Raw genomic sequence first — 13820 nt, 5'->3', positions numbered from 1 at the left:
GCATGGCATGTTCTCTCCTCTCTGACCTCTGCTTCCATCCATCCGTCATCTCTCCCTCTCTCTGACTGCCTCCCTCCCATAAGGACTTTCATAATTACATTGAACCCATTCTGAAAATCTAACAATTTTTTTCAAGATCCTTAATGTAATCATTTCTGCCAAGTCCCTTTTGCCATATAAAATAACATACTCACAGATTCCTGGAATTAGCACGTGGACATATTTTTTTGGTGGAGGCACACTTTCTGCCTACCACACCTGTCCTGTAGAAGCTCCCTTGCAGGACTACAGAAGAGGCCTGCTGGTAAGATGTATCTGTGGAGTCTGAGGACATAGCAACACGAACTGAGAAGCTGATTCACCCTAACCTCTAATTACTAATGAACCAGATTCATTAATAATCCTTTGATGAAATTTAGAGTTAAATATGTCTTTGGACCAATCATCCCAGAAATCTATTAAGCTATACCATTAAAAAACCAAAATATATATTTTTACCAGCAGGGTATTAAGTTGGATTTTCCCTTTTTTCTGGTCTTCTGGTCTTGTATTCTATATTAGTTATAACTGTTCCTTTAATGTACGGCATTTGGAAAGTAAATTGTAACTGAATCACAACAGAATGTCTTGTCTTTTGGGGCCTCAGTAACCACATGACAATTTGCCAGGACCTACGGCAAGATGGATACAGCCCTGACTGCATCCCTCTCTTGTTTAGCTTTTTATTAAGATTCCTATTTTTATTACATGTAATGGAGGTCAGTTTCATTACTGCCAATCTGCAAGCTGCTAGTCACTCTGGGAGATATTAGCCTGTCACCACTGAGCCAGCTGGGGCTCAGAATTCTACAATAGGTCTCACTTTTTAGCTTTAAGAACAAAAAAATTAACCACAGAGAGCGCAGCATTAATGTGACTTGGAATACCACCCCAGGAGAACAGCAGTGACAAACTGACATCGTCCGGTGCCTGCAGAGGTGTGATACTGTGGCCAGAGGCTGTGTCCACTCGGCAGGCCCAAAGAAACTTTCCAAGAAATGCCACTGCTAAACTTGAAACTGGGCTAACATGTCCTCTAAGAAGACTCTCATTGAACAAGACTAACGTGATGTGGAAAGACGTGTCCCATATTCCACTGTGGGAAAGGGTGCCACTTGGCTGAATATGTGTATCAATAATTAGAAAGACACACACCAAAATATTGATGATTAGTTCAGTAATGCTGTGTTATAATTACTTCATTATGGTTTTTTGCTTGTTTGTATTTTCTAGACTTTCCGCCAAGAAACATTACTTTTTGTAAAATTAAAAAGGTTTTTCTAAATAATAATAATAATAGCATTCATCTTGGCAACAAGCTAATCAAATCACATTCAAGCCTTGAATAAATCTAAGAGGAAAGACTGTGTTTAAACTAGTGTAAGCTTGGGTAAATTTCTTAATTATTCTGAGCTACCTATTAGGCATGTACTAAAGGGCAGACACTGTTCCTAGTGGTGGGAATACAGTGTTGAACAAGGTAAGCAAAACCCCTGCAGAAGCAGAGGGAAGACCATTTATTTTAATACACATTTGCGGCATCCAACAGTTCTAAGCGCAGTGATAAGGACAACACAGGGAGCCGGGACAGGGAGTGGCCAGGGGCTTCTTTATGTTGGATGACCAGAGAGGGCTCTCTGAGGAGGGGACCTGGGAGCTGAGACCTGAATGAGAAGAAGGAACTGGCCCTAAGAAAAGCTGGGAAGAATATTTCAGGCAGAGGAAACAGCCCTAAAGTGCAAACAAGCCCGATGTGTTCACGGGCAGGAAGAAGGCCAGTGTGGCCAGAGATTCGTGAGCAAGAAGTGAGAGGGACAACATGAACTTCAAGAGGAAGCAGCAGCCAGGTCATGGAGGGCCCCCACCCCCGTAGACCAGCATACCAGCATTAGGATTGGAATTTTATTCTAAGTATAATGGAAAACCATTGTGGATCTTTAACAAAAAGAACATGATTTACATTTTCAAAAGATCAATCTAGCTGCTATGAGAGGGTTGGATTAGAGGCTGAAAGAACACAGCAGTCTGACATCTGTAATACTTTCAACAATGAAGATAAATATTTTTAAAAGAAATAAAAATATTTTAGAAAGAAGAAAAAAGCCCTGGCCAGTTTGGCTCAGCAGTTAGAGCATTGGCCCATGGACCAAAGAGTCGCAGGTTCAATTCCAGTCAAGGGCACGTACCTCAGTTGCAGTTCGGTCCCCGGCCCTGGTCGAGGTCATGTGGGAGGCAACCAATTAATGTGTTTCTCTCACATCTTTTTTCTTTCTTCTTTCTTTCTTTCTTTCTTTCTTTCTTTCTTTCTTTCTTTCTTTCTTTCTTTCTTTCTTTCTTCTTTCTTTCTTTCTCTCTCTCTCCCTCTCTCCTTTCCTCCCTCCCTCCCTTTCTTCCCCCTTCCCTCTCTCCCTCACACTGTATCTGAAGTTAAATGAAAAAATATCCTTTAGTGAGGATTAAGAAAAAAAAAGAAAAATAACACAGCAGTCTAGTTAGAAGGCTATTGCGATCATGCCGGTGACAGGAGGCAGAAGTCTCAACTGAGATAGTTACAGTAGTGATGAAGAGTAGATGGGTATTGTGAAATTGAGCTGACGGGGCTTACTAGTGGATTCGATGGCAGAGCGAGAAAGAAATGAGTCAAAAATGCATGCTTTTATTCAGCAAGCATCAATGAGCACCTAACACAGGCTAAGCACCCATGTAGGAAAGAGCAGCCGATGAATGGTGGTCCCATTTACTGAGATGGGCAAAAAGGAGGTAGGAGCACGAGATAAAGGGAACCAAAAGTTCTGCTTGCAGCAGGTTAAGGTTAAGGTTAAGATGCTATATTCATTAAGGTAATTTCAGCTGCTCTTCGAGACAAACACCAAAATCGAATGGCTTAATACAATAAGATTTTATTTCTTGCTCAGTTAAAATCCAAATCACTTATTCTTGATTGGCAGGGGACTGTCCTCCAAGTGGTGATTCAGAGACCCATGTTCCTTCCATGTTATGGCCCATCCGTCTTCGACATTTGGCTTTAAAAGTCACTGGGCTCATTTGTATCCATTTGAAAGATAAAGAGTATAGACAATCACATGTGGGAGGTTTTAATGGGCCAAACCTAGAAGTGATGTACATCACTTCTGCTCACATGCCATGGGCTAGAAATCTGTCACACAGCCACACTTACTGGTAAGGGAGGCGGCAATGTACAGTCTAGGTGTGTGTTCAGGAAGACAAAATGAGTTGGGAGACCTCCCAGTAGTGTCTACTTGTCACCCAATAGAGAGGTTAAGTGGCAGTTGAATATACAAGTTCAGGGGAATGATCTGAGATAGAGATAAAAATTTCAGCATAATCACTGTGCAGATGATGAGATTATCTTGCTATAGTGTATAGAGAGAGAAGTGGAAGACCTTGGTCATGCCATCCTTTGGAGGTCAAACAAAGGAGAAGACACCAGCAATAGAAGACTAAGACTGTTCTGGCCTGTGTAGCTCAGTGGTTGGAGCATTGGACCCTGTACGAAAGGGTCACAGTTTCAAGTCCCAGTCAAGGGCATGAACCTGGGTAGCAGGTTCATCCCCCAGCCCAGGTCAGGGTGTGTGTGGGAGGCAACCAATCCATGTGTCTTTCTCACACCCATGTACGAGGAAAGCTCCTCAACTGGGAGTGAACCAGGAGGAGAGAACACAGGAGATCCGAGGAAAGAAGGCATTACGTTAACTTGATGAGAAAGCATTACCCTACTAGGGCAATGTGGCAGGAATGACAGGTGGACACGAGCTCATCTGAGATTTGTGGTCCTGGTTTGAATACGTGACCAGTTGGCCCAATTGTTTGTTTTCTCCAAGAAGTTTTGGCTACTCAAGTGCAGACATAAAGGAGGCAATTAGATGGCATTAACCATAGCTAGGTCTTATTAGGAGAACCCCAGAGTCAGAGAGAGGCAAAGGAGTCAAGGGTGATCCTAACCATGAACCAGGGAATCCTAACTGGGAAAGGTAGGAAGAGTGAACATGCGGACAAGAAAGGAGGAAGTACCCCTGGCCTGGAGGTCCCAACGAAGGACAGTGGAGAGGATAAGGTCGTGAGCATGACCATGAGATTGGGCAAAGGAGTTGGGAGGAAGAAAAGATTTCGGAGGTGAAGGGGTAAAACAATTGAGAGGTCACAATATTCATAGATCAAATACCTGAATGCTGAAGTCATCATCTCCAATAATGGAAGGAGGACTAAAAGAGGAAAGAGCAGAGAGCTAAGTGCTAAACCGTTAAAGAATTTGGTATATATACAAGATATTGTTCATTTGCAGCACCCGCCCACATTACTCTATTCACTCTGCACTGTACGGAAATGTGAACAAGCTCCCTTGCCCTCTGGTTTCCAAATGCAAGATTGGAGAAAAGGAGAAGTTGGCCTTGGAATATTTACCCCCTTTGCCCCATTGTTGCAGGATTGCTGTAGACCAATCTCATCCCTTAACAGACTCAATTCCTGTTGACAGCATCCTCAAGCAGCCTTCCCGTCCTCCACAGCCACTTTCTCCCCTCCTCCTTCAGTCTTAGACTTGTGATAAAGGAGCTGTACTGTTACTAGCCCCAGGCACCCTATGCTTGAGATTGCCCTCACCCTAACCACACTTTTGCAAATAGTCCCTTTATTAAACTCCTCACAAATTATCCTAATTTGAGTGGACCATCTGTTTCCTGCTGAGAGCCTACTGATACGGTAGATGGTAGCAATATGAACACCCACCTTGTAGGGTTTTTGTAAAGATTAGAGAAAATGTATGCAAGGCATCTAGCATAGCATCTGGCACATTATAGACAGTCAACTAATAGTGGGGTAGGAGAACAGCAGTTGTTTTAGTTGTTGCTAGTATAAAACTATATACCCAGGTCCAAGTAGGCCCTCTGATTTATAACTAGTGATTAATCAATTCACAGTTAAGCACTTGGTTTCTGGTAGTACCAAGGACCTCTCAGCCAGCCAAGTCACTCCAAGGAATTATATGAATAAATACATCCCCCAACCCCATGCCCCCTAAAAAAGAAGAGGAGGATTTCAAGCAAAATATTTCAACAAAGCAGCTGGCTTCTAGGGTGATCTCTATAGACAGGCTGGCTGACATGGTTAATATGACCTCATCCTGTACAAGTGGGACAAGTCTGGAGAATCAGAAAAAGAAGAGACCCCCATACCTTGCATCTCACACACACCTCCTGCAACTGCACTCTGCAGCGGCCGTCTCCAGAGACCCAACAGTTGAATGGCCACCTTACCGTGATCTATTTCCTCCAGAAAACCTCCCGTGGCTAGTTATGTCAGCTGTAATAGGCTCCTCTACCACTCTGTACATATAGGAATAAAGCATTCTTTAATTAACTTTTTGATGTCTGTCTTCCCCACTAGACTATCTACTCCATGAGGGCAAAGAATGTGTTAGCCTTGCTCTAAACTATATCCCATGTATCTGGTACATAGTAGTCCCTCTGTAAACATGTGTTAAATAAATGGATGAGAGAATAATACACATAGAAAAATATTATGCATATTTGCTAAAAGTATGCAAATCCCTAACCATGTCCTTTTGTTTAAAAAAAGTATGCTGTAATCCACAGTATACAGTATTGGAAATTGCTTTTTTGTTTCCAATTTAGGTACATTTGTTGGTCTGGAAATAGATCATTTCATTTACAATGCAGGGTGATTTTTTAAAATCCATTACTAAACAATGGAAAGAGAGTTCTCAAGAAACACACTGGTGAGCACTGGGGGTCCAAAGGATTCACCACCAACAAATCATTCCACAACAATCCTCTGTTTTTTAATCAGGTTAACAATTGGTATTTCAGGAAAATGTTACAGAATTCAGAGGGCATTTTATTTCTTCAACACATGTTTATCAAGCTCTCCCTGTGCATTAGAAGCTGGTGAAGCCGGTAGCCCGCCAGTTCAGTTTTAGCCCCAGCACTTGGCACAGTCTTATAGTGAATAGATGCTCTGTTATTAGTCAGTGATTTAACCCCCTTTTCCTTTGCAAAATTCATTTTAACCGTTTCCCCCATGAACAGACATCCCTAATTGCAGAATTCCTTAGACAAATATTGAAAAAGCACTGACTCCCGTTCAACAGGCATAAGATGGTCTCTTCCTCCTTCCTTGAACTCCTTGAGCAGGAGCCCCTCCAATGGCACAGCCCCTGAAACCACTACAAACATGTGAAAACCCCATCGGCTTAAAACACAAAACATAGGCAGGCGGTTTAACTCACTCTATGAACTCTGGGATGTTGGGATGTTGGTTTAAAAAAAAAAAAATGCCATTCCATCTGCCATAAATCTACATTTCTCCCAAATGAAATATAATGCCCCCGCTTTCCTCTAGCAGTCAGATAATCATCTCCTTGTTTTACAGGAAATGATTTAGAAGAGAAAAGAATCGGTCTGACAGTCTCATAAGTTTCAGAAAGTGCTTACCCTGACAGTCCCTTTCTTGCATGTCCTATTTCTTCTCATCTCTCTCTATATGCACACACACTCACATATACATGTACACACTCTTGCACGCATGCATGCACACACTTGTACATGCTCACAATGAAGTCTAGGTCTCTGTCATATTAAACCAAGACTGGAATGATGCTGCTAATAGCCTGTGTCAGACCTAAGCAGATTCTTCTGTCTCTAAATTGCTTCCTGCCTAGTCTTTGCTATTTCTCCAGCTCTCCATCTCTGACTCAAGCCCACAAAAATAAAGACCTTCAATATATGCAGCCCTGACAGTAAAAACACTTACCTGGTACCTTTACTATGCTCGGAAGGCAAGAGAACCCACCATCTTACTCTGCTTTGACCCCTCCTTCAGTGTTTCCCCCCGAGTCCACAGACACAGTGGTCCATCCACTCCCAGCACATCTCTTTCTCATGAGAGGCAGTCATTTCCTTAAGCACTCCCCCCAAGTTCTCCTTCAGCTGATGCTTAGCAGTGTTCACCTTGAGAAGGCAGGAGATGGCACCGTGTAGGTGACGGGAACATGGCAGAGGCCACCACTGCTCATCACTTCCTGAGATGGAAAAGCCCTCAGGGTACTCAAGAGAATGAGAAACTCTTTTTCTTTACCACTGATGTTTATTGATTTGTCCAGTTCATTGGGAGCATCCCTTAATGTTCTGCTTTCATGTTTCTGCTTTGTTGCATGGGTGCAGAAAAGAATATTGCAAATTGATCTGTCTTTCCAGCCTTTGTTGGGAATGGACTCCTATTACTTTAGTTTCTCAGGCCTGTCACCGCATGCTCACATTCCAAGGCATATATAATCAGCCTGGCTAAACACGGAGAGCCGAGCTGATTCATTTCTAACATTCTCACCCGAGTCCATTGATGGCATGCCTGTTTGATGATCTCTGCAATAGATGGCCACTACTGATTGTCTGACCTTCATCCTTCACCCCGGAGCAGTCGCTGCCAGGCCCTGTTTGAGTTGCCAGTACATGCACTGTGTTTGAAGAAAACCGCCCAGCCTTGGCACTGTGAAAGCCTAGGAAAAGGGCTTTCAAGGGAAACCCATTTCCATTACCAGCTGAACAGCACTTGAGAACCAATCATATATCCATTAAACAAAAAGAAAAGATATTATCCATAACCTGCAATATTACGTCTGTACTTTAAAATCTACCCATTCATTCTGATTTAGCTTACGTGCTAATTATGATCAATGGATTTCCACAAGAATGTAAAACTATATCACAGCTTTTAATTTCTCATTCCACCATTTCCCAGAATTCTGTTATTTTAATTACTTTATATTCCACTTACTTCTAATAGCTCAGAACAAAGGGGTCATCATCACCATCACCAATATATCTCTCTATATATATCATTTTAGTCACATTGTCCTAATATTAGGTTAGATGGGTTTTATTTTTAGTTTTTATTACAGAAGGGGAGCCTCTAACAATTTCAGGGATGTATTTCATTTATCCTAAAATACCTTTGGTTGTAAGATAGGTTGGGGTCTATTTATAGAGCTAAGTTCTCAAAAATGCACATAATTTACATCTTCGCTCACTAGGAACCAAGTAGTTAGAGAGCTAATTCAGGTACATTTGGAAGCTATTTTTTAAGGTCACACCAACTCTTATCGACTCCACAGGAAAATGGAAAGTTATGAGAACACCAAGGTCACCCAAGGATAAGCCACATATGCATTTAGTTTAATGAATCAAATATGTGTCCTGGATTGAATGTACATTAAATAGCAGACTGAAGTGAGAAGAGTCTTGAGAAGAGAGATATGAACATTCCACATACTGGTAGAGGTCAGCATGGACAGGTGGACATATAATTGTACCAAATTATGTCTCCTTTTCAAAATGGCACAGAAAAGAGCGTGTGTTATTTCTGCAGAATCACAGAATTTAAGAGCTTTGATGGACTGTTGAGACCACACTCCATCGCCCCATTTATAAGTGGGGAATAGAGACACAGCGGGAAGACCTGAGATGGGTCCAGACCCAGCGCCTGATGCTGACGCCAGCACAGAGCTCTTGTCCTGGGCTTGGGACATGCCCCTTTTCGGTTCCCTAAACCACTTCTCTCCCAGCCCAGCTCCCTTCATAATGCTTTTCCCATGTTTCAACATGGAAATACTAAATAGTGCAAGTTTATAACCGTTCGTTCAAGTTATCTCCTGAGAGACAATGCATGGAGCTTGCAGATCAGTTTCTGAGTCTCACTGAAACATAAATACACTTTCTTTTAGTTCCTGATCATCCTGATTAATGAGATTCACTAATTATGTTCAAAGAAACAATGATTCAAGGGGAAAAAATGCTTAAACTGCTTAGTTATTAGCTTTATTCTGTCATGTGAAGTTACATGTGAGTGTAATTTAATGTTAGCGTGAAGAACCAAACTAACATATCTGTTTGTCATTCAGACTTTAGTTAATGCACTATAAATTTTAAAGGCAAAGGCGCTTTAAAAATAAGTGGGAATGTATACACATATATTTGTGTAAATTTCAAATACTGTGTATTTTTTCATTTTATGAACTATTTCAAACACATGAGGAAACAGAGAACACTGATACAGATCTCATGCCCCACTGTGAATAAACATTCACACTTTGCCATATACAGATTTTTTCATTTCAGTTCAAAGAAATAAAAAATTATAGATGCACTTCAAACTACCTGTGTATCCATATCCAAATGCATTTCTTTCTTACCCTCCTCAGAGAAACACCAGTATCTTGAATTCAGTGTTTATCATTCTCTTATGTTTTCTTTCTTTTACTACTTATGAATGTATCCATAAATAATCTATCGTATTGTTTTACATGGTTTAAATTTTTATATAAGTAGTATCTAAACTATATACTACCCTTAACTGCTTTGCAAAAATCCATATTTAAGTTTTAAGACTTATAATGAGATAAATGTAGCAACAGTTTATTTTAGTAAGGTCTTCTGTATTTTATTTTATTATATGAATATAGAACAATCCATGTATCCATTTTTCAAATAGCGGCTATTTAGGTTGCTTCTGGTTCTTCACTGTTACATAGAAGACTTCAATAAGTATTCTTACACACATGTCCTTGTACACATTTCCAAGAGCTCCCTGATAGTGCAGTCTTAGCAATGGATGCTCTCATTGTGAGGTATGTGTATTTTCAGATTTACCATATATAACCCCAGTGTTCTCTCAATTGTTGACATCAAGTCTGAAAATTCACACTCACAACCAGTACTGAATGAGAGTTCACATGGTCACACACCCTCACTATGTCAGACTTCTGGAGTTTTGTTAACCTAATGGGTATAAATGTATACCTCACTATTGTTTGAGTTCGTATTTTCCAAGTTACCAGGGATATTGAGCATCTTTTTATATGTTTATTAGCCACACACAATACCTCTCTTATTAATTCATATACATCGTTCCCTTTTGCATTGGATTGTTAGTCTTACTGATTTAGGTTAACTTTTATATATTCTGAATAACATCAGCGATAATAGCTAACATTTTGGCATACTCGCTCAGTATTACACATTATTCTTAGGGCTTTACACATATAACTAATTTAGTCCTCACAATTCTACAACATTGACAGGTAAATAAGATTACTATCCCTGTTTTTAAAAATAAAAAAATAGAGGTCAAAAGAGGCTAAATAACTTGTGTAAGGTCACACCCGGTTATTAAGTGATGGAGCCGAGATTCAGACCTAGGGATCTGATGCAGGGTTGCATAGTCTCTGTGGATGGATGGAAATTTTTCATCAACTTTATACATTGCAAATATCTTCTTCCAGTCTGTAGCTTATCTTCAATTCATTCATGTGTATGTTGTTTTTTGGAAGTATATACACATGTACATGTCTGTATACACATTTGTGTAGGTTTAGATATATTTGATATATATGTCAAATTACCAAATATTTCTTTACAAGTTGTGCTTTTTGAGTCCAATTTAAGAGACTTCCAAATCTCAAAGCCATAGAAATATTGTCAAGTATTTTCTTAAAAAATTTTGAGGATTTGCCTGGCCGGTGTGGCTCAGTGGTTGAGATCGACCCATGCACTAAGAGGTGGCTGGTTCAATTCCCAGTCAGGGCACATGCCCAGGTTGTGAGCCCAATCCCTAGTGGGGGGCATGCAGGAGGCAGCCAATCGATGTTCTCTCTCACCGATGGTTCTATCTCTCCCTCCCTCTCCTTTTCTCTCTCTCCCTCTCCCTCTCTCTCTCTCTCTCTCTCAAATCAATAAAGAAAAAAAATTTTTTTTTTAATTTTGAGGATTTGTTTTTTACATTTTTGTATACAGAATAAGAAAAAGACTGAATTTTACATTTCACAGCATCATTATCTGAATTTTTTCCCCAGTGATTTGAAATACAACTTCTGTTAAATGTCAAATAGCTTTATATGTATGAGCCTATTCTGAGTTCTGCATTCTATTCCATTGATCTGTCTGTCTTTATGCTAATACACCATCATGTTATTATCATATTATTAGAGCCTATGATAATTCTTGATATGATAGGCCATGTCTCCCTACTTTATTCTTTTTAAATCATCTTTGACAGGTGTAGAATTTTATTCTTCCCTATAAATTTTAGGATCACATAATCAAGGTCCATCAAAAATCCTGAAAGAATTTGTATTATAATAGCATTAAATTTATAGATTAATTTGGAATAAGGTAAGATCTTTATGATATTAAATTTTTCCATCCTGGAACATGGTATAATTCTACATTTACTCAGGTCTTTTGCCCTTAAATATTGTCTGATAAAATTCTCCATAAAAATCATTTATTTGTTTATTCCTATATATTTATATTTATATGTATTCTTAAATCATTGATGTTGCTGCTTTTGGGAGCTTTTTCCTCTTACACTTTGTAACTGATACTACGGTTCAGTGATCTCTACCATACATGGCTTCTTCTGACTGACTTTTGCACTTTACTACAGAACTGTCTCTTCTAGTACTTGTTTAAGTTGACAGCACTTACACTGCTCTACAATGCCTTTAACAGAAACCAAAGTATCTTAGGTCTCTGAAAGCTCAGGAAAGAATAAAATTTAGAAACAGTATTAATTTTGTGTAGTGATTTGTGATTCAACAATTTTGTTTAACTCTCAGTTGTCTGCATATTGTCTTGATTTTTCAATGTAAGCAATCATGTTGCCTAGAAATAGCATGATTTTATTTCTTCCTCTTTTTTTTTTATCTTATTTCTTTTTCTTGTTTGATTGCATTGGTTATGACTCCACCACACTGTTAATACAAGCCAGAAAGAGGACATCATTACCTTGTTCCTAACTTTGAGGGAAATTAGTTCTAAAGTTTTACCATTAGATATTAGGTTTTTTTAATTTTTATTTTTTAAATTCAGAATGGGTCAAAAAAAAAAACAATCAAGGATAGAGGCACCAAAAACCCTTTATAAGGTTCAGAGTGACCCCCTCTTTTCCTAATTTTCTTAGAATTCTTATCATAAATTAATATTGAATTAACTTAATTCTGTATCTGTGAAGCAGACTAAATAACTTTTCTCTTTTTATCTTAAAATAGAATGTTACATAACAGATTTTCTGATGATTATTTTCATATTGAAGATAAACGTTACTTAGTCAAGACATACAATTACTTGAAGATTCTGTTAAATTCAGTTTAGAAAAAATATGCTTCTATAGTCTTTGAAGAAATGGTCTACAATTCTACAATTTTCTTGTTATGTCCTAGTCCGTTTATTGCCAGCAATGATTTCCAAATGCATTCGACAGCATTCCCTCTTTTATCATCCTCTGAAACATCCACGTAAGGCAAAGATCATCCAGTCCTAGAGGTTCTGTGAAATTCACCTCTGAAACTATTTGGGCCTCTACCTATTAAGAAGCAATACTCATGATAGTTACCAATTTATTTGGCTTTTTTAATATAAATTTTCATTTATACTTTTCTAAAAATTATCCTTTTCTTAAGTCTATAATTCACTGCCATAAATTGTTCACAGTATTCTCTTTCATTTGAAAGCTCCACTATATTTATAGCAACAATTCTTTTTATTCTCTATTTATGCCTTTTATTTTTCATTTTTTAGCAGAGGCTTGACAGAGTTCGTAAGTACCATTGAGCTTGAGTCCTACCTCCAAATGAATCATTTGATTTTGTTGATGATCCCTTTTATTTCCAATTTCATCAGTGTATGCTCTTATCTTTAATGCACCACTCACTCTCTTTCTTTAGGTTTACTCTGTTGTTCCTTATCGAGCTTTTAGAGTTGATCCCTTATCTCACATATTTTCAATACTTCTTGGTAGCTAATGTTTTGAAAGTTCTAAGTGTATCTCTAAATACAAATATTGCTACAAATGTCACATGTAGTAATTCCCTTGCCCTTCATGTGGTATTACTGCCATCAAGATTAAACCATGCATTACTAAGAGAGAATTTCATTGTTGCTATTTTTACTATATAATTTTTAATTTAATTTTATTAAGATAAGAGAACATGATTTCTGACACTAATTCACTGAAATTTTTTGAGTTCCTTAGAAATCGAGAACATACTTGGTTTTTTTTACTTATTCTTTCTTTATTTTTCAATTAGAGTTAACATTCAATATTATTTTATATTAGTTTCAGGTGTAAAGCATAGTGGCTAGACATTTATATAATTTACAGAGTGACCCCCCCCCCCCCAATGATTCTGGTATCCATCTAGGATCATACATAATTATTACAATATTATTGACTATATTCCTATGCTGTACTTTACATCCCCATCACTATTTTGTAACTACCAACTTGTACTTCTTTAATTGTTGTCCAGTGTTCTACTTTGACCTGTATTAAACATACACACACGAAAAAAAGTGAGGATTTTTAGGCAATAGTTAAATAAGTTTACCAATATATTTTAGCAATTAATGTTTCTTTCAACCTATGTCTTTCCTCTGGTACATTTTTTATGTTGCTAAAGTACAACCTTTAGTACTATATGAGTATAAAATTTTCTTAGCCTTCGTATGTATGAAATATCTTTGATTTGTTTTCACTTTGAATGGCATTTTAGCTGTATATAAAATTATAGATGAAAAAACATTTTCCCTGAGCACTTTAAATTTAATAAGTATTCTTTGGCACCTAATTTTCCAAATAAGAAATCGTCCCTTAGTCTAATTATCCTTCCTTTCAAGTTCCTATTTCTTCTCTTCCTCATAGTTTCTAAAATATTCTTTAAATCCTTGATGTTTTACAGAAGGAAGAGGATA

Source organism: Molossus molossus, unplaced genomic scaffold (genome assembly GCF_014108415.1).
Source record: "Molossus molossus isolate mMolMol1 unplaced genomic scaffold, mMolMol1.p scaffold_m16_p_15, whole genome shotgun sequence".
Classification (NCBI taxonomy): Eukaryota; Metazoa; Chordata; class Mammalia; order Chiroptera; family Molossidae; genus Molossus; species Molossus molossus.
This window is presented reverse-complemented; position numbering follows the sequence as displayed.